The sequence below is a fragment of the Macrotis lagotis genome, chromosome 3 (assembly GCF_037893015.1).
Source record: "Macrotis lagotis isolate mMagLag1 chromosome 3, bilby.v1.9.chrom.fasta, whole genome shotgun sequence".
Lineage (NCBI taxonomy): Eukaryota > Metazoa > Chordata > Mammalia > Peramelemorphia > Peramelidae > Macrotis > Macrotis lagotis.
In genome coordinates this window covers 78231986-78254906 of record NC_133660.1, presented here as the reverse complement: position 1 = coordinate 78254906, position 22921 = coordinate 78231986, and the positions used below count along the sequence as shown (strand labels likewise).

The 22921-nt window shown below is 32.3% G+C and overlaps 1 pseudogene; it reads right to left on the bottom strand.

Moving 5' to 3' along the window:
• Positions 1-21510: 21510 nt before the first annotated feature.
• Positions 21511-22701, bottom strand: LOC141516136 (L-lactate dehydrogenase A chain pseudogene; annotated as a pseudogene).
• Positions 22702-22921: the final 220 nt, after the last annotated feature.

Genomic DNA, 22921 nt, shown 5'->3' with positions numbered 1-22921 from the left:
AAGGAGGCATTGGTATAATTATTCTAATTATGTAAAATACAACCTGCCAAAAGTTTTGAAGCTATATACTAATGAAATTTCTTACCATAAAATTGAACATTAAACGCATATGACTCCCATAAGAACAATGGCATCATCTGGGGTAGTATTTGGGCCAAGTACTCACAATCAAATCTATAAACAATAATAATTGACATATAGATAGTTCTGTGAAGTTTATAAGCATCTCACATATACTATCTCATTTAATCCTTGAAGTAAGCCTCTGAGGCATTTTCTCATTTGAACAAATAAGAACACTGAGGCAAAGGAATATAGCTGATTTTCTCAGTCATATAGCTGGTAGAGCTAGTAATTTTCTCAATGAAGTTTCAGAGGTAGGATTTTTAACTGTAATGTCATCTATCTATAGTTATGGTTCATAAATACTAAATAGATAATGAAACAAAGATACAAACACAATTTTCATAATTTAAGATACTAAACCTTTTTTCCTTACATGCTATAAAATAGTCATAGTTTCATAGATTATTAAAGAAACTTGTAATGCACTAAGAAATGACACAGTGAAGATATAATTTACTAAATCATAAATATTACTGCCATTAGATCTGATTTTTACCATCTTTTTTCTTTTTAATTTTCTTTTCTTCTCCTCTTCCTCCTCCTTCCTCTTCCTCCTCCTTCTCCTCCTCCTTCTCCTTCTTCTCCTCCTCCTCCTCCTCCTCCTCCTCCTCTTCCTTCTACTTTTCAACTACTACTACTACTATTTTATTTTTAGCAGCATTCTATCTCCTATGCTCACATTTCATTTTTAAATTAATTGCTAGACATTCCTAGCATTTCATTATATGTAAATGTCATTCATCTATTTGAGTTTAGAAACCAGTTCTTTCTGCTAAACTCCCCATTTTTCACTAATGCCACCCTGACAATTGTGGTTAAATTTACCACAGCCTTTACAATCTGCCCTTTCCCTTGAACCCCATTGAGTCAACAACAAATTCTGTTTATTCTATCACCTGAAACTCATGATTATATATCTTTATTCAAACTATTATGCCACCCATTTAAGTCTTTTGTTTCCTATCAGATTATGATAATAATCTCCTATCTGATTCATATGTGAATCCTTCTCCTCTAGTCATTCTATGAATTTCTATCAGATTATTTCTCCTAAAGCAAACCTGAACTAATCATTTCCCTCTACATACTTAAAAATCTTCATTAACTTCCTCTATTAGGATTTAAATAAAGGTTTTTCTGAAATCAGGTTTGGTCTTTATTCCAGAAGATCAGAGGGCAAAAACAGGCATAAAAAACATCTGTCTTCTGATAAACAAGCAGACAAAGTAACAATTCTAAAAGTAAATCAAGCTAGATCAAACAGGTGTGGTATTCACCTCTAGACAATTGGTTTTTAAGCTAACCCAGAGGTCAGTACAATATACCTACAGGTTGTTTTTTTTTTCTTTGAGTTTGCAACATTAGATAAATATAAGGAGCAATGAAATGAATGAAAATAAAAAGAACAACAAAAAAGATACCAACTTGTACTCAGGCATTTACTATTTACTAATTTGCTATGAAAAAAAAAACATCAATTAAACCTAAAATGAATGAAACAAATAAGCTTAAATATTTATTAAAGTGCATCAGATTTTTTAATAAAATGGTTGGCAAAAAATATGATCATCTAAGTATTCTCAAAAATTTTACCTATCAGGATTGCTCAGTAGCAGACCATGTTAAAAAATTGGTAAAGAGGAATTTACTCATGCAATAAATAGCAAGTAGCTGGAAATATGCTAAATGGAGATTCTAAGGAATTAGAAAATCTTACTTTGCATTCTATCTCTGTTACTTAGTTTCTGCCTGATCTCTGATAAATTATTCAACCACTTTGGATCTAAATTTCCTCATTTGCAAAATAAAAGGTTTGGGATCCATGATCTCAAAAAAAATCTCTTTCAGACCTAGGCTACTAAAGTTATACGTTTTCATCAAAAAGGTTAAAATTTAATGATATATAATGTAGGCATACATTCCATATGTACACATACATCTATATATGTATATATGTACTATTCCTGGAGAGGGGGAAGAGAGAGAGAGAGAGAGAGAGAGAGAGAGAGAGAGAATTACTAATAATCATATCTGTTTTCAGTAGATATGCTGATTTAACTTATTTTTCTTATTCTTTCACAAAATCCTACTCATCAGGGAGTAGAGGTGACCTTGGCTTTGGAAACACAACTGAGTGTATGTAATATCTGGTAAATTCTTTGATACTGGGGAATGAGTTTGTTTAATCCTTACAACATTGTACATTGATTGCTTAAGTAGTGACTCTGCTAAGGGAAAGGTAAGCCATCAGCACATTGGTCTTTTTTAGTAGATGAATTATTTGGCCAAAATCATGACCTATAAAACAAACAAAAATATAAAATGCCCTTCAGTTATAAGCAGCCTTCTGTCCAGTCAGGTTTCTCCTACTACTAAAAGTAACAGAGGGAGATTGGTTGAAATGCAGGCAGTTTAGTTTCATGTTATCAACTGAATGGAGCAGACAGAGGTAAAAAGCACCTTAGGCATTAACAGTCACACTCTAAAGATACAGTTTAAATACAGTAGTTAAGTTAATGGATGGGGGTGACCCTGAGCTTGTAGCATCCCAGCAGGAAACCCAGATCATGCTGGGACTGTGGGGAAAGCGCAGACTGAATAAACTATGAGCATTTCCAGTAGTAACAGATCTGAAGGAAGAAATGGATGAGAGATTGGAACTGAAACTATATTTCTTCTTCCCTGAATACAAACCTAGGACTGATGAGAAAATTGGGGTGGGGGTAAGCAGACATTATAATAACATTAGGGAAAAAAGCAATTTTCTAACAATTAGAGAGATTAAACAGTATATGAGATTTCATTATGTGAGTTGTGTGTGGTTTTCTACCAGATTTTTTCAACATTCTGACTGATATTAGTAAGGAATTTTCTAGAAAGTTATTATAATAGTAAACTAACAGATTCAGGAAGACCTGAATTCAAGTTTTATTTTCAACAATTAATAACTGCATCTCCATGGGTAAGACACTGGACTTTAATCTTTCTTCACTGTCTTTTACTGAGAAGATAGTCCAAGGTTTGTTATTATTTTATTTCAATTGATTATCATTTTAGATCTATGTAAGATGATAGGAAGTAAGAAGTTCCAAGACTCCACTTACATATTCCACCATTACTGTATATCCTCTAAAATCTTTTAGTGTTCAGGTTCACAACTCTTAAATACAAGACCTTTTCTGAAACTATTTGATTTCTTTTTGCTATTTAGTACTTGAACATAACTAAGAAAAAAATTTCATCTACTAAAGTTTTGTATCCTTGGGTTGTTGTTCTAATTTTTATAGATTTAGTACTAATTATTAACCTATTTTAATCTATTTGTTATTTAATTTATAGAGGCAACATTGAAAAAATACATTGATCCAGTAATTCAAAGACTAAGATACTAGTTTGGTTCTTTTGGGGGGCAGCTGGTGGAGCAGTGGGTAGAGCGTTGTCTTGGAAGCAGGAGGAAGGGGAAGGGATTCGATTCCAGCCTCAGACACTTCACACTTGACTAACTGTGTGATCTTGGGCATGTCACTTAAGCCTGATTGCCTCTCATTCAAGGCCATCTCCAGTCATTCTGATTTATATCTGGTCACTGGATCCAGATGGTTCCGGAGGAGAAACTGAGACTAGTGACATAGCATAGCATTCCCTAACTCAAATCCAATTCATGTGCTTATCATGGCATCACCTCCCTAATACCATGGTCTTCTTGAGAATGAAGGACAAGAATCAATGAGCTTGATTATTTCCCTATCTTTTGTGTGACTAAAGGAAGGTAAATAGTTGAACTTCAGTTAACCTGAAGAAGTTGGCCTAGATAATACCTCTCCCATCTCAATCAGCTTTAATAAACATGAATTCAGTCATTCTACTTTGCACTATCTCAAAAGTTGATGATTCTAGTCCCCAGAAACTTTTATACTATATTTCATGAGGGACCATCCTTTCTCTTCAAGTAGTTTGTTAAAACAATAACTCAAAATTATGACTTACCTCACATGACTTCCACAAAATAGCCATGTGAGGTAAAAATTGGTAGTGTAACAAAGGAAGCTTTGTCTTATTGCTAACCTTTGTACTGAAGTTATCTTCTAGGCATTTGATTTTCAGTAGCAGATGAGATCAGATTCATATGGTGTGATTCATATTATCCCCACTAAACTTGGCTACAACTGGAGAGGTGCCAGGAATGTATTCAGTAAACTTGAAGAGAATCATTTTACATCACAATTCATGATTTCAGTTACAGAGAGTAGTTATTGTATCGGCTTCCACAATAATCAGCAGAACATTATAAATCATATCAGCAGAATAGGAATTTATCTTCCTTCTGAACCTGATCAAAAATATGAGAATGGGACAATAACATCACTGTAATATTATTTTTGCAATGCATAAAACACATTTAAATATCTATCCTGGCTTAAGTCAGGTTCAGTCAAATTCAATCCTAGTTAGTTTTTTTTTTAAATAAAATAGTATCATCCTAAAGATACTATGCAAGCATTAAAATTAATATTTCTATATCATCAGTATAGCATTCATGTTATTTTCCTAGAACAAGTCAGTATACATAATTTACAGTGTGGGAAAAAGCAAGGATTCACTCCTCCACTTTGCCTTTTTATGTTCTTAAAATCTGTCTTCTAGTTGAACCAAGACATCACTCCTCTTCTTGCCAAGAGTACTTTATATTATATAAGAAATTTATATTATACAATAATTCTTTTTCAATACCTAATATGTTACTCACAGAGTTGTTTTTCTTGTTCAGGAGATATAGCATCATTTTTTCTTTATTTCTCTGTTATTTGAGTTTTCTCATATCATGGTTTGGTCCATGAGCTCCACTGATCACTATTCCATAATCTGAAAGAGCAGAATATCTACTTCTTATTGGAGGCCAGACGTGGAATTCCCTATAGAGACCTCAAATATATATACATATATAATATATATATATATATACATATATATACGTATAAATATATATATTATATATATATATGATTTTTTAAGAATGGAATCTGGAACTCTGCACAGTCCCTCTGCTATCTGAAATTTTCAACTATGATTATTTCTTATTCTCTGTGACTATTTTCATTTTAAAACGTCCAATGGCACAATTCAATTACATTTTAGACATGGCTTAAGAGCATCTTTATATTCATCTTAATTGGAATTTTATACTTTATAAAATAAGGCATCTTCAATGTCAAAGAAAATTTTTTCATAGCTGTCAAATATGATTTTTAAAAGTTTTTATTAAGGGAGTCATTAAAACCAGTAGTAAGTGGCAATGAGGACTTAAGAAAATGGTATGACAAACCATATCATCATCATGATCACCATTTTCATTGGAACTGTCATGATAATCATTGTTGCTGCCAACATTAAAATCATTATCAGCACCACTATTATCAACTTTCTATAATAGAGAAGGTAAAAATTATGTGTTCATTTTATGGCCATAGAATCTTAACTTCAGAGAGATCAAATAGCCTGCTTTGTATGCAAAGGAGATATCAAACTGGGATTTACAGAAGTGCTTCCTATCTCCTAATTTAGAGCTATTTCCAATAATTGTGCACTTTCAACTTTATGGAAGAATGGGAAGAATTAAAAATAAAAACACTAAAATGTCTAAGTGAATTAAAACATCTACTCAATTATCCTGCAATAGTATCTTAAAATTATACCATTGGACGTACTTTTTTGAATTAAGATACTGTCACTAGAACTCTTTTATCAATTTGTACATATCTTATATGAAATTCAACTATATAACCACATATTCATTTCCTAAATATTGCTAATCCAGATTGTGGAGCAATTAATATGGAAGGCAGTTTGAAGGACATGAGTATCTGGCAATAGGATACCAGGAAAGTGAATTTAACTGGTCCTAGAGAGGGCATGACATGTTTTCTTCATGTAATATCAGACAAAATATTTGGGATTCAGCATGTCAACTGATGTCAAATTAGGTAACAAAAATATATTTTTTAAAAAAGTATTTTTTAACCTTATTAACCTATGAGAAATTAAGAAAATTATCTCCATTTTAATTTTTACTTAATGTAAAATTTACATAATGTAAATACAATGAATATGTCAGACATTTTCTATTTAAACTTTAAGTACGTTTTCTCCCATTGAAGATTGACTCTGATGCCTCATCATAATGTGAAGGTGAACCCGGGTTCTTAATGGCTATTGAAAGCTTTGAATTTTCAGTTCAAGCATGATGTCATTGGACACTTCCTCATAAATAGTTCAGACAACATTACTGAAGTGTTAGAAGGTGGAGGGCAGTGTGTGCAATGAGATAGGTGAGATTCTGAGAAGATTAGGAAAGAGAGATCAACACAAATCTTGAGGATAGATTAGAGATGTGATGAGTTTATAATTCTGTCATGAAAAATTTGTAGTATAATGTGGTCCACATAAGTGTTTGTGAGGAATGAAAAGGGAAAACTTGCAAGGCATCTGAGAAGAATGGCATCTGCAGTCTCACAGTGGATTTGTTTGAAGATGGAAAAAGAAACAATCAAACTATTCAAACAGTAGATGAAATGCTTCACTAGGTTCAGAAACCAACTGAAGTTCATGTAGGACTTTTTCAGTGTGAATTTTTCAATAATTTCCGGTTAGAAAAAGACTGTAGCAGAGTGAGGCTCACCTTTGTCTATCCTTTCCTCCACTAATTGATACTTTTTTATTTTTTTACTTTTGCTTTGTTTTTGTAGAACAATGCACTTAAGTGGCTTTCCCAAGCTTAACATAACTAGTAAGTATAAAGTGACTAGATTTGAACTCAAGTCCTGATTCCAGGGCCACTGCTCTATCCACTGAGGACCAAGCTGCCGCTCATTAATACCCCTTAAACATTTATATCTGGAACTCCAAGATAAATGCAGTGACTTTCCAATTACAGTTATGGATCTTAACACTATTGCAAAGCTAGCATTACTGTTGAGAAATGACATCCTTAATTAAAGCAAACTGACAGTATAGTTGGAGTAAGGGAGTCTGGAGAAGTGTAGTAAGTATAGATTTTATTTGTATAACCTGTCTCAATGATCTTATTTAATAGAGGATTTTTTTTCATGTTTTGTGGAATTAAAAAAAAAGTGTTTACTTCCATGGGATTCTATCTGCAAGGACACATTCCTGAGCAAGATTGCACTTTGAAATCAGTATTTTCTAAACTACAAAGATGACCTGAGGCTAAAAAGGAAACTTAGAGTCTTTTTTAGTTTATGGCTTGCAAATGTCACTTAGAAAATCATCAATCCTTTTCCCTCTTTGGTATTGTTGAGTGTGGAGAAGTATCTGAAATCTCCTTTTATGCACTGTTTTGGAGGCACCATCCAATTTAATTATAGAATAGTCATAAAATTAAAGATCTAAAACTAAAAGGGGTCTTTTAGTGTAATTCTCAGAATATTTAAGTGAGAGAAACAAAGGCCCAGCCATGTTGTGACTTTCCAAAGATCCAGTAACAGGATAGTTCAATGCTGAACTTAGTCCAAAGAAGTCCAAAACCAGTCTCAGACATTTATCAAGTATATGACCCTGGTTAAGTAATTTAACATCTGTCTGCTTTAACTTTCTCAAGTGTATGAAAAACAGGCATAATAATAGTACCTACCTCCTAGTTTTGTTAGAATCAAATTAAGTAATATTTGTAAAGAAAAATGCTTAACATATTAACTAACACTATAATAAGATTTAACAAAGGTTTATTTCCTTTCTGTCTTTCTTTCTTCCATGGTACCCTGTCTTTTGTATTTGTTTTCATTTGAAAGAATTTGAATGTTAAATGAAAGAGTAAGTTAAAATAATATTTATACAAGTTGTGAGAAGAGAGGGAAGTCTTTCTGTAAAAAAGGAAGGAAAAAAAATTAAGAATTTTTAAGAACAGCTACAATTTAGAGAGGATATATGTGAGTGACTAGCAGCATTTTCTTCCTAGTAAGCATAGGAGAAGCCTGGGTAGGAAATTAGAAAAGAAGTTAGTAAATCATCTAATTCTTCATTTCGTCAAAAGTAGGTGAAAAGAAGATCTGTTTTCATGTTTGGATGCAGGTTAAATGTGGCAGTTAGTCAATACATCTACGTTTTATAAGTCCTTTACTTGGGAGGTGAGCTGAAATTCATTAAATGTATTTCAGATTCTGTTTTTGTCACAGGTTGCCAAATGGCAGTGTTTTAGTCCCATTTGTGTGGAGCATCAGAGAAAGAACACATGTTTTGTGTGACATGTTTGCAGAATTTAACATGAATAATGAATGGTTCAAAGTAGTTTCTTCTCTAAGGTGGCTATAGCTGTATATATCCCATTCCCTTTTCCTTGTAACAAATATGGATTAAGAAAAATGTGCCAGATTTGAGATTCTATATATCCTTACATGCATAAGTCCTGGATTTTAAAGAATTCTGTTACTTCAACCAAGAGGTATTCTTTAGGCACCTATTAGTGAAAATTAGAACTTTATTGACCCTTTGAGATAGATACACAGTCCAAAATCATGCAATATTCCTTTATTAGCAAACTTTAGAAGTATTCATTCAATAAAGTAATTAACTATTTCTGGTCAGAAATGATAGTGTGGGGGGGTGCTAGGTGTACAGTGGATAGAGCCCTGGCCTGGAGTCAGGAGTACCTGAGTTCAAATCTGGCCTCAGGCACTTAGTAATTACCTAGCTGTGTGACCTTAGGCAAGCCACTTAACCCCATTGCCTTGGAAAAAAACCAAAAAAAAAAAAAGAAATGATAGTAGGTATTGAGAATGTAGAGACAAAATCAATAAACCTTAATCTTTCTGTCCTTATAGTCATATATTATACCATATTCTGTTTTTTAACACATAAATAGAAAAATGCAAACATGTTTCAAAGAACTAATTGAGTTTATAATAAGTAATGGAAAGGATTTCAAAAAGATATGAGAAAACATCTATGAACTGATGTCTAATAAAGAAGATAGCACCAGGAGAAAAAATTATACAATGGTAATAATATAGCAAAGACCAGAAGATTTGAAAGAATGTAGAATTCTTATAAACATAACAATGAACAGAAATTCCATAGGATTAGTAGAAAAACATGCTGCCTGCATGCTCATAAAGAGATAAACATCTCAGGGTATAAAATGTGCCTTCTAAAAATATGGTCATCGTAGAAATACATTTTGATTTATTGTACATGTCTATTTTTCCTTCATTCTCAATTGGGGAGAGAAAGGGAAAAGATGGATTTTTCCCAGTCTCAGAAAAGATGGAAACAATTTTTAATTAATAAAATATTTATATTTGGTACTTTTTTGCAGAATTTAAAAAAATATTAAACAATTCTATAGGATGCTAGCAACTCAGGTATGGGGATGGGGATGAAGAAGGGCTAAGAGAAGAAACCAGCACTAAACTGGGAAGTCAGGAATTTGGGAAAAAAGGTAAAAGGGTTAGAATATTTTGAATCTGGTTCTGTTTTACCTACATTTGTTTTTGTCAGTTTTGGAACAGAAGATCTTCCTTATGTTGAGTCTGATCTCACCCACTTAATTGCTTTGTGTCTCTGGCTAAGCTGTTTGGTCTTTGTATTCTATCATTCATAAAATATGAACTTTATTAATCAAGCCAAATTACTTAACTAAGATTAAACTCTTGTCTGTGTGTATAAAATCTTAATTGAATGTTTTGATTGATTCAACTGGCAAACCTCAAGTCAAATCATCATACTGTTTGAAATTTCAAAGGAAAAACAAAAACAAAATCAAAACAAAACCTTAGGCTATGTACTCTTCCATTTGGGAGAAAACAGAAACAAGAGATCTCATATTCTGCTATAGCTAACAATACGACATTAATAAAACTACATTTTACCATGTTGCAGCAAAAGTCAAATATTCCCTTATGATTTCCATGATAGAATATTTTTCTTTCTCCACAATTAGGTATTTACTATCTCCTTTAATAACGCTGGCTTTTTATAACCTTGACTAAAGAATGTCACTCAACAGAATGGTACCAGTAATACTCCCTCTGAGCTGTCAGTTTACCAGCAGAAGTAAACTTACCTAATCTTGAATGCTTTTAGAAAGAAGCAATATATGAATCATACATTTTTAATGAGCTGAATTATAGGTACAACGCATCTTGTTTCCCTCCTCAGGTATATTACTATGCACTGTACTTTTTGGATGAGGTTGTCAATGACAATCAACTAGAGAGAGAGGATGAGAATCTGTAAAATAAAAATTTATATTCAACTCATCCCTCCCTGACCCCTGTTGCAATAATAAACTATTAGAATAGTGGAAAAGCCAATAATTCAAAATAAGGAAATTCTAATGGAAAATATCAATGTGTATATAGAGAACAATAATTAGCTGACATTAAAACAATGTTTTGCAAATAATGTCATATGAGACTACTAACAACTATTAGGTAGTTACTATATATACATATATATTATTAATATTATTATTAATTCCATTTGATAGATCAGTGAGCTGAGCTTCAGAGAGGTGAAATTATTTTCTCTTGGTCACACAGAAAGATAGCAACAGAAGCTAGTTTTTAACCTAGACCTTCCTGCACCTATGGCCAACATTATTGTTATATAATAAAAGAGGTAAACTAATTAAGATGAAAGAGAAAATAATCAAGTCGTGTGATATGTTCAGATATTTTAAGATTCTTTGGGTGAAGAAGGAAAAAAAATGTCCTGAATATAAATGGTAAAAGATTCCTCTTTTTTGTATTGTTGTTTTATTAAGGGCATTTCAATATTTTACTGCCAAAAATTATATCAAAGTCAAATTGTATCCTGTATTTCTGAGAGGAACTTAATTAAGAAAGGGTACAAATCTTTAAAATATTTACAAATATAGCTATGTATTTATGAATATGAAATCATACATATGTATAAAAATCCACATTCATATGTAAACCCACAAAGGACAAAATGATAGACTACTCTCAGATTTTATATGTGAATGAGATAAGCAAAACTATATGCTTATATAATATATTAATGAAAATATGTATTTATATATAAATATAGATAGATAGAGATAGAGTCAGAAAAAGAGAGATGACAGAGACATTATTCACATAAAGATGGCAGTAATAATAAAAGAAGAAAGGAAATTCCTCTGCATTAGGTAGAAAGTTTATGTTAATTCTTGAAGGATGCCTATCTATCTATCTATCTATCTATCTATATATATATATATATATTAGGTAAAGCTAAGAAGAGAAAAAATCCAATTATTTGGGCTAGATTATGAAAAAACACAAAGTCAGAGGATAGATCTTATGTGAGGCATAGGAAGAAGATCAGTGGAACTGTTTCAAAGACTATGTGGAGGGAAGGATAGTCTAAGATGACTAATAAGGTAAGGAAGGACCTGGTTAGAAAATCTCTCAAGATTAAAGAGAGGGGGCAGCTAGGTGGCATAGTGGATAGAGCACCAGCCTTGGAGTCAGGAGAACCTGATTTCAAATCTGACCTCAGACAATTTCTTGCCTAGCTGTGTGACCTTGGGAAAGTCACTTAATCCCATTGTCTTGCCAAAAGAAAGATTAGAGTATTTTATGTTTATGATAAAGGCAATAGGGAGGCATTTGAATTTAATAAACAGAGAGAGACAGAGATGTGTCAAGCATACATCTGGAAAAAATCACTTTGGTAGGTGAATGGAGTATAGAAGTTAGCTTCAACAATAACATTATTGCAAAAGTCCAGGTATGAGGAGATGAAGGATTCAGACAGTAGGTAGGTTTTCTGAGTAAAGAGAATGGGACATATATTGATAATGGTGTGTAAGGTGACATGTTGAGGTGAGAATAAATGAAAACATTTAATAGAGAAAGTGAAGAAGAGTGTTGATATCAAGGAGACTGAGGACCTTGATTACTGGGAAGATACTAGTGCCTTCAAAATGCTACTTTTGAGAATATGTGAGATTTTTGTTTAGAAAAATTGAATTGATATTTGCACATGTTGTAGTTGAAATTCTAGATGTCCAAAAGTATGTAGATAGGGTGAGACTTAAGTATAAAAAGGCTGTTAAATTTGGCCATCTTAATAAGACAAATCTGCAAAACGATGATGAATGAACCATGCATGCTAATGAGATTCCCAGGCAAGATAATAAAGAAGGAGAATAGGAGAAATCTCAGGTTTAAGTCTTGAAGAAAATCTATGATTAGGGAGCATGATTTATGGATTCATTGAAGAAGACTGACAAAAGAGGGGTCATTTTAGTAGGAGGAGAAACAATAAAGAGAAATATAGAAAAAATCTAAAGAGAAGACAGTATCTTATAGAGAATGATCAATATTATGTATGATTGCAGAGCAATTATTGTAGATATTGGGTGAAAATGTCAGGACAAAAATCATATGAATATCTCAATAGATGCTGAAAAAACTTTTGACAAAATACAGAACCCATTCCTACTAAAAACCCTCAAGAGTGTAAGAATAAATAGATTGCTCTTTAAAATGGCAAGCAGTATCTATCTGAAAACATCAACAAGAATTATATGCAATGGGAAGAAGCTAAAAACATTCCCAATAAGATCAGGGGTGAAACAAGGATGCCTATTATTACCACTACTATTCAGTTTTTTGTTATAAATGTTAGCTTTGGCAATGAGAGAAGAAAAAGAAATTGAAGAAATTAGTATTGGCAATGAAGAAACAAAATTCTCACTCTTTGCTGATGATAAGATGGTATTTTAAGAGAACACTAAAAAATCACCTAAAAAATCTACTGTAAACAAATAGCAACCTTAGTAAAGTTGCAGAATATAAAATGAACCCTCATGAATTCTCAGCACACACACACACACACACACACACACACACACACACACACACACACACACACATATATATAAAACAAGATGCAGCAGCAAGAGATAGAACAAAATCGCATTTAAAATAACTTGAGAGTTTACCTGCCAAGGCAGACTCAGAAAATTTATGAAAACAATTGTCAAACACTTCTCACACAAATAAAATTAGATCTAAATAACTGGGGAATTATCAACTGCTAATGGATAGGCTGAGTTGACATAATAAAAATAACAATTCTAACTAAATTAAACTACTTATTCAGTACTATGCCAGTTAAACTTCTAAAAAGTTACTTTAGTGAGCTAGAAAAAAATAGTAACTAAATTCATATGGAAGTACAATAAAGGAAGAATATTAAGGACAAGAAAATGCAAAAGGAGGTAGCCTATCCACACTAAAGCTAATATTATGTTATAAAGCATCAGTTTTCAAAAATGTCTTATACTGGCTAAATAATAGAGTGTTGGTTCAGTGGAATAAATTAGATATAAAAGACACAGCAGAAAATGACTATAGTAGACTCCTGTTTGATAAATCCAGCTTCTGGGATGAGAAGTCACTGAAAAAAACTTCTGGAAAAACTGGAAGATAAGATGACAGAAACTGGGATTAGACAATATCTCACACCTTATATCAAGATATAAAAAAACATTATTTGTACAAAATGAGACTAAATAAATAAATATTAAATATTAAAAAAGATAAGATCAAAATGCGTGCAAGATTTAATCATAAAAGACAATCTTTTAAGCAAATTAGAACAAAGAATACCTTACCTGTCAAATTTATCAAAAGGGGCACAGTTTATGATACGATATATGATATAAAACTCAAACCCTCACCCCCCAAAAATGATTGGTAGAACATTGTGTGTAATTGAAAAACACAAACATTTAAATAATAAAAAAGAAAAGTAAACAAAATTCCCAATAATAAAAAAGGAAAAGGAAAAATTCACCGCCAATGATGATATTAAAGCAAACAGGATAATTTTGATTATATTAAATTAAAAAAAATTTGCCCAAATAAAATCACTGTAGCCAAGATCAAAAGGAATATAGTAAATTGGGAAATAATTTTTTCTAGTGTTTCTGACAAAGGGCTTTTTCTAAAATATATAGATAATTAAGTCAAAGTTATAAAAAAAAGCAAGCCATTCCCCTGTTATCAAATGGTTAAAGGATATACAAAGGCAATTCTCAGAGGAGGAAATCAAAGCGATTTTATAGTCATATGAAAAAATGCTCTAAGTCATTATTGATTAGAGGAATACAAATTAAACAGTCTCTGAAGTATTACCTCACACCTCTCAGATTGGCCAATATGACTAGAAAGGATAATGGTCAATGTTTTAGAGGACATGGAAAAATTGGAACACTGCATTTTTGGTGGGGCTGTGAATGATTCAACTTTTCTGGAGAGCAATTTGGTATTGTGACCAAAGGGCAATAAAATATACATGCTATTTGATCCAGCAATAAAATTACTATGTCTGTATCCTCAAGAAATCATGAAACAGGATAATAATCCCACATGTACAAAAAATACACACAACAACTTTTTGTGGTGGCAAAGAATTGGAAAATGAGGGTATGCCCATCAATTGGGGAATGGTTGAGAAAAATGTGGTATTATGTGTATGATGGAAAAATATCATTATATAAGATATGAGGGATAAGATTTCAGAAAATCCTGGAAACACTTGCTTGAATTGTTACTGAGTGAGAGGAGTGGAACTAGGAAAGTATTATACATACTAGCAATAACATGGGCTTATGATCAAACATGATGGACTTCCTCATTCCATCAGTGTAATTATAAGGGATACTTTTATGGTATTTGTGATGGAGAATGCCATCTATATCCAGAGAAAGAACTGTGGAGTTTAAACAAAGACCAAAGTTTATTATCTTCAATTTTTAAAAGTTATCTTATGTATTACTTAATTTTGCTATCTTTAATGTTTTCTTTCTTCCTTTTGGATCCGATTCTTCTCTCACAGCAAGTTCAATTTCAGTTTATGTTTATCAGAGATGGAAATGAAAAACCTATATCATATTGCCTTCTATTAGGTGTTGGGGGTGGAGGAAAGGAGGGAAGGAAAAAAATTGTAAAACTCAAACCCTCACCCCCAAAAAATGATTCGTAGAACAACCATTGTTGTAATTGAAAAACACATAAGCATTTAAATAATAAAAAAGAAAAGTAAACAAAATTCCCAATAATAAAAAAGGAAAAGGAAAAATTCACCTCCAATGATGATGAAATTAAAGCAATTATTAAAAGATATTTTGATCACTTCCAAACCAATAAATCTGACAATCTATAGATTACCCAGATTAACACAAGATGAAATAGAATATTTAAATAACCTTCTTAGAAAAAAGAAATTGAACAAGCTCCCTAAAAATGGCTCTGGGGGTGCAGTGGATAGAACATTGACCCTGGAGTCAAGAGAAACAGAGTTCAAATATGGTCACAGACACATAATAATCACCTGGCTGTATGACCTTGGGCAAGTCACTTAACCCCATTGCCTTGCTTTAAAAATAAAAAGAAGAAAAATGCTCCTTGGCCAGATACATAAGTAAACAAATGGATTCACAAGTGAACAAATACTTAATTGTAAAAAAAAGCAATTAATCTGATACTTTATGACCTATTTTTAAAAATAGGCAAAGGAGTCTTCCAAAATTTCTTTTACAATACCAACATGGGGCAGCTAGGTGGCATAGTGAATAGAGCATCAGTCAAAACAAACATGATGCTGATACCTAAATCAGGAAGAGCAATTACTGATAAAAGAAAAGTATGAATCAATTTTTCTAATGAGTATTGATGCAATCAGATTGTTAGACTATATCCCAAAGATTATACATTTCTGATATTTATAGTAGGAATGCCCAGTTGTTTCAATAATAGAAAAACCATAAGCATATTGACCAAAGCAATAAGAAAACAACAAAAATCATGGCATCTTATCAGTAGATTCAGAAAATAGATTTTGAGAAAATTCATTCTTATTAAAACATTAGATAGTTTAGGAATAAATGGTGTTTTTCTTATATTAATGTAAAATCATCAGAAATCATTATCTGAAAAGAGGATAATTTAAAAACTTTTTCTGTAAGGTCAGCTTTAAAGCAAGGATTCCCATTAGCATAAAAACTATTTAATATTATTCCAGAAATGTTAGTTAGCTATAACAAGATCAAATAATAATTGAAGGAATTAGAATAATAAATGAAAAAAATATCACAATTTACAGATAATATAATAGTATGCTTATAGAACCCCAGAATATCAACTGATCTAAGAAGAAAGAAAGAAAGTTAGGAATTAAAAATTACAAAAAAGAAAAATGTTTGTATGGAATAGAAAAAAACTAAGACCATAAAAACATAGTTAAAGGCATTCCGGTATACTGGCAATAAAATCTTGAGACCAAGCTTCAAGTTCTATATCTGACATAAACCACTTTAACAATAGGAGCTTTAGTAATGTAAAATGAGATTGGAACAGGTGTCCTCTGAGGTACCTTCTGGATTTAAAACTTCCTTTCTATTTTTTGATAAATCCTATACATTTTAATCTGCTTTTGCTGTAATATATATGTATAACTTGATCTCTTTTCTGCTTGCTTATTAATAGCAGTATGAGTTGCTTTGTAACTTCTTTTAGAATCAGTTTCATATAGAAGGAAAAGATAAAGTCATATCCTTTTCAAAATCTGTCAATCCAATTAGAAAGAAGAGGAGAGAAAAGGAGAAGGTTGAGGGAGAAAGGCAAGGAAAGGGAGGAGAGTAGAAGGGAGGAAAGAGAAGAAAGAAAGAAAGAAAGAAAGAAAGAAAGAAAGAAAGAAAGAAAGAAAGAAAGAAAGAAAGAAAGAAAGAAAGAAAGAAAGAAAGAAAGAAAGAAAGAAAGAAAGAAAGAAAAAAGAGAGTTGACTATATCAGAATGACAACAATAGCTGCCCTTAATATGTTTAAGGGAAAGTCGTTTCTTTTTCTTTTGAAATGCCTAGACAATAGAGCAAAGTATAGGACACACTCCACCCCCTTTTTTTCTTTTAACTTTTATTGTAGCCAGTATTGTAAATCCCCAATTTTAAAACTTCCCTCATCAAGCAATATTAGTCTTTTAGATATGCTGGATATTGAGTTAAAAAGATCTGAATTTGAATCCTATCTCAGCTACTTACTGTTATGCTGAGAACATCTGTTTATCTCAGTCACATTTTCTTTATACATAAAATAATATTGAGTCCCTGTCACACAGAATTGCTATTAGAATCAAATAGGAAATATATTTCTCAACCTTAACATGGCATATAAATATTAGTCATAGTTGTTCATCCTTCATTTTTGTGGAACACTGATAACATTAAGATTTTGAAGTCAGAGCATTGTATCTTCAACTGTGACTGATCAGATCATTATGAGTTTGGAAAACACTACCACAAATCATCCACAAATGATCATTTGGAATATTTAAAGTGGAAGTGGCTCTGTAGCTCATATTTCCTTTGTGTATTTAAGATTTTGCTTTGCTCATGGAGTTCAATGTCTTCTCTGATGTGGGCATGCTATGCTGATTAGTCCTGTAGTGTTTCCCATTTCATAGAGTTAATACTAAGTTTCTTTAGAGATATCTTGAGAGTTTCCTTACACATATCCTTACACATGAGAATACTTAACCTTGTGTAAATTCTCCAAAAAGTAGTTTCTGTGGTATATAGAGTCCATTACTATTGTGCTCTCTTCAATAGAGTTTGAATGTTTGGGTGTTCAGTTCTAGAGAGAATCTATATGTCTTGCTCCTTATCTTACCAGGTAATCTTCAGGACTGTCCTATGACAGTTCAAGTAAAAATTGTTTAATGGTATGATACTGATAGACTTTTCACAGGCAAAGGTCAATATAGTCAATGTGATAGTTCTGTTTACCTCCTAATTGGTATATAGCTTGATACCTCTTCTTCCCAGAATTTTTTTGGAGAATCCCAAATGCTGAGCTTGTTTTGGAAGCACAAGTGTCAATCTTATCTATATAAATAACCTTGGAGAGTATATTGCCAAGTAAAATAAACTTATCCACAGAGTTAAAGCTTCTCTATTTATTATGATCATTGGAACCATATGTGATGCTGACTCATAGATCACCTGCTTTCTTGGTGTTGATTTTAAGGACAAAATTAGCACAGGTTGCACAGAATAGAACTATACTCTCTTGTATTTCAGACTTAGAGGTTACATAGAATGCACAATCTGTGAACAAAAAGTTGATGGATGTAAGAAATATCTGTAAAAAGGGAAAAATTAAAAAGATAAATGAGTAAAAAAATGAGCTAAATGAAACAATGAGGAATTTGACTAAAAGACTCAGCAATCTAAATAATTGTTTCCTAGGTTTGCAATGAAAGTTGAATGTTTTTTATGATAAAATAAAACGACCATAACACATTTATTGACAAGATTTTCACTCAATGGATATACACTTACATTTGGCATTTGGTTTTCACATAACTGAGAAAAATTGTTGATCCTTGAATACTTGTCTTTCTTCAGGCAACATTTTGGAATATTGAGTGATAGCACAATTTTCCTATCAGGGCTTCTTCAGTCTGATGACTTTCCCTTTGTCTACATGAACAAAATGACACATTTACAGCAAGAACAAATTTAGTGATTTGCTCTTTTAGTAACATCTTCTCTAAATAAGAACATCTGTTTTTCAGGCACTTTTTGTTTATTGGGTAAGCTATTGTAGTTAAATTTCAAAATGTCAAACTCAATCAAGAATACTGATATGCTCCAGCATGAGGGTGGATCAGTTAATGTATACAATGCATCATTGTGATCTAGATTGGGAATTAACAGACCTGGTTTCAATTTCCAGGTCTCTCAGGGATTTATTGGCCAAATCTACAAAAGGGCAAAAAGATGTTTCAAGGAGAAATAAACATATGCATGTTTAGTAGAGAAGAGATTATAAATGGCAAAATAAGACTAACAAAAAAATCTACACAAGATATTCAATTCATGCAATCTCTTCAAATGGTTTCAACAAGAAACAATTTTTTTTTCTCTTTGGATGTATCCAAATATATGATTTGGAATCTGATTAAGTAGTAGTAAGAGTTCAAACACAGAAACTTTGGAACAAAACATAGGTTTCAGGAAAAAAAAAATTCACTATTAATCTGGAACTTTGTATGAACCCTATAGTTTATGCCTTCTGGTCAGAAAATATCACAATAGAGTTTTAAGTAAAAACTATGAATTGTCAATGTGTAAATTTTTGTTAATAGTACATACATTACAATACAGGACATGCCTAGAACATATTCCATATTGTAAAAATGATTCTTTAATTAAAGTTATTTTCTTCAATTCCTAGAATTCAACTATTAAAAAATATAATTAGCAAATAAGAAAACTACTATCCAAAATAGCAGTGAGCCTTTTCTTCTAACTTAGGAAACTGGAAATAAATTTAAAAAAAATCGATGTTAGACAGCAGAAAGAAAAGCACGATACAATTTTGACTGAGATGTTTGGAATTATTAAAGAAACTGAAAAAATATTCATAAAATATTTTACTAAGAGCAGATACTATAATAGCTACATTACAATGTGATCAGTGATAGAAAAAAACTACATATTAAATTATATATTAAAATATACTTTTTTGTCATTTTTATTTTAATAAATTTATTTTTCCAACTATATGCAAAGATAGTTTTCAACATCAGATTTTGAATGAGGTTTTGAGTTCCACATATTTTTCCCTTCTTCCTTTCCCTCCCTGATCCCCTTACAGTGAATAATTTGATATAGGTAATAAACATATAACTATATTAAACATATTTCTAAATAAGTCATGTTGTGACAGAAGAACCAGTACAAGAGGAGGGAAATCATGAGGGGAAAACATAAATCATAAAATAAATTTGAAGATTTGAAAATAATATTCTTTGATCTGCATCCAGAACTCATATTTTCTTCTCTAGGTTTCAATGACATTTTCAATCACAAGTACTTTAGAATAGTCTTTAGACATTGTCCTATTGAGGATAGTTAAATCTATCTTAGTTGATTATCAAACAATGTTACTGATAATATGTACAATTATTGTTCTGGTTCTGTTCTATTCAGTTCATGCAAATCTGAGCATTCATAATTTATTACAGAACAGTAGTACTCCATCACATTCATATAGCATAATGTGTTCAGCCATTCCTCAAATGATGCACATCCCCTCAATTTCCAATTCTTTGCCACTAAAAGAGTTACTATAAATATTTTAGAACATGTGCATGTTTTTCCCTTTTTTGTGATCTTTTTTGGAATATAGACTTAGTGGAGAAATTGCTGGATAAAAGGATATGCAGAATTTTATTGCCCTTTGGCCACAGGACCAATTTGCTCTCTAGAATGTTTGGAACAGCTTACAATTCCACTAATAAGGTATTATTATTATTATTATTATTATTATTATTATTATTATTATTATTATTATGTCAGTTTTCTCAAATCCATACCAGCTTTAATTTTTTTCCATCTGAAACCAATTCATAACACTTCACCATTTATTGGTTGGGGAATAATTTATATTCTTATAAATTTGAGTCAGTTTACAATAATTTTAGAAATGATCCCTTGTTCAGAAAAACTAGCTATAAAAGTAGTTTCCCAACTTACTGCATGACTTATATTCTTGATTGCATTGATGTTTTTGGTACAAAAACTTTTAACTTAATGTAATAAAAATAATCCAATTTGAATTCTATGTTTTCTATTTCTCGATTGGTCATAAACTCCTCCCCTTATCTCAAAGATAAATTATTCCTCATTCTCATAATTGGCTTTTGTTATTACTTATTTTGTTGTTCATTTGTTTTTTGTAAATTTTTATTTATTTTGAATTTAACAAATTTCCCCCTAATCTTGCTTTCTTCCCCCCACCTCCTAAAGAAGGCAGTCTGTTAGTCCTTACATTGTTTCCATGGTATACATTGATATAAGTTGAATGTAATGAGAGAGAAATCATATGTTTTTGTTTTGTTTTGTTTTCAGTTATTTTGTTGTTTATTCAGTATTTGGGTTAGTATGACACTTGTCGAATTGGTTGCATCATTGTACATACATAGATCTTTATATAAGATTGAAATTTACAACTATTGAAATATATATAAGTAGACAAAATCAGGTCCTCTGGAAAGGTGATTCATGGGGCCACGCTAAAGACTCTAATGGAGGGAAGGATAAAATGTATCAATAAAGTATTGCTACTTTATTAGTATGTATGGTGTTGTGTCCAAAAATCTTATGGACCTTTGGGAAACTAGCACCTACAAAATAGGCAGTGACATAACCTGTGGTTCTGCTTGACAGTAACTATGTTTATGACTGTACAAGTCTGATCCAGCATCATTGTGCAAATAACAGGGTTTAACAAACAGTCACATTATATTCCCCATTTCTAACTTTAGGAAGAGTCTAGAGTCTAGAGTGTGTTCTTCAGTTTTGCATTTCTGGTGTTCAATTACTAAATCAGAGGAAGGATTTGACCATAGCACGTCATACACAATCCCTTAATCACTGTCATGTTCTCAAGACAGTAAAATGGAAGCACATTTAAAGTTTTAAAATTGCAGCTCCTTCTGGATTCACCAAAGAGTTTCTGCACTCTTCTTTAAATGGGCCTCCTCCTCCGGAGTCAGATTTACCATCACCACATCAGAAATACCATTCTGCCCCAAGACACAAGGGACACTAAGGAAGACATCTTCATTAATGCCATATAGACCCTTAATCATGGTGGAAATTGGATGCACTCTCCTAAGATTTTTCATAATGCTGTCTGCCAGATCTGCCACAGACAAGCCAATGGCCCAAGAAGTGTAGCCCTTCAGCTTGATGACTTCATAAGCACTGTCAACCACCTGTTTGTGAACTTGCTTCCAATTTTCTGAATCACTATCAGTTCCCAAAGCAGGATAAAGATTCTTTAGAGATACACCGGCAACATTCACACCACTCCATACAGGAACACTGGAGTCTCCATGTTCCCCAAGAATCCATCCATGACAACTTGAAGAATGGATACCAAGTCTCTCCCCCATTAGGTAACAGAAACAGGCAGAATCCAGACTGCAACCACTTCCAATAACACGATTTTTAGGAAAGCCACTCAGCTCCCAGGCCACATATATCAAAATATCCACTGGGTTGGAAACAATAAGCAGCTTGCAATTAGGGCTGTATTTAACAATATTGGTTATGATGAATTTAAAAATATTCACATTTTGCTGGACCAAGTTAAGACGACTTTCTCCCTCCTGTTGACGTGCCCCAGCAGTAACAACAACCAGTTTTGAGTTTTCAGTTACACTGTAGTCTTTGCCAGAAACAATCTTTGGTGTTTTGAGGAGAAGGCTGCCATGTTGGAGATCCATCATCTCTCCCTTTAGCTTATCTTCTATGACATCAACTAGGGCAAGTCCATCAACCAAGTCCTTCATCAAGCTACTGATGGCACATGCCATGCCAATGGCACCAACCCCCACAACAGTGATCTTGTTATGGGGGACCTGGTCTTCCTTTAGGACATTCAAAATCAGCTGATCCTTGACAGAAGTTCCCATTTTGGTGTGAATCCGGGCTGGAAGCGAGGTGGCTGGTGAGGATGCGGAGGGGTCCCCCAGACTCGAGGTGGCTAGCTGCTCCCGGACTGAGAAATCATATCTTTAAGGAAAAAAATAAAGCATAAAAGATTGCAAAAATTACATAACACTTTTTTAAATTATAGGTAATATTCTGGTCTTTGTTCAAACTCCACAATTCTTTCACTGGAAATGGTATTCTCTATCACAGAACTCCAAAATAGTGTCTGATTGTTGCAATGATATAATAAGCAAGTTCGCTG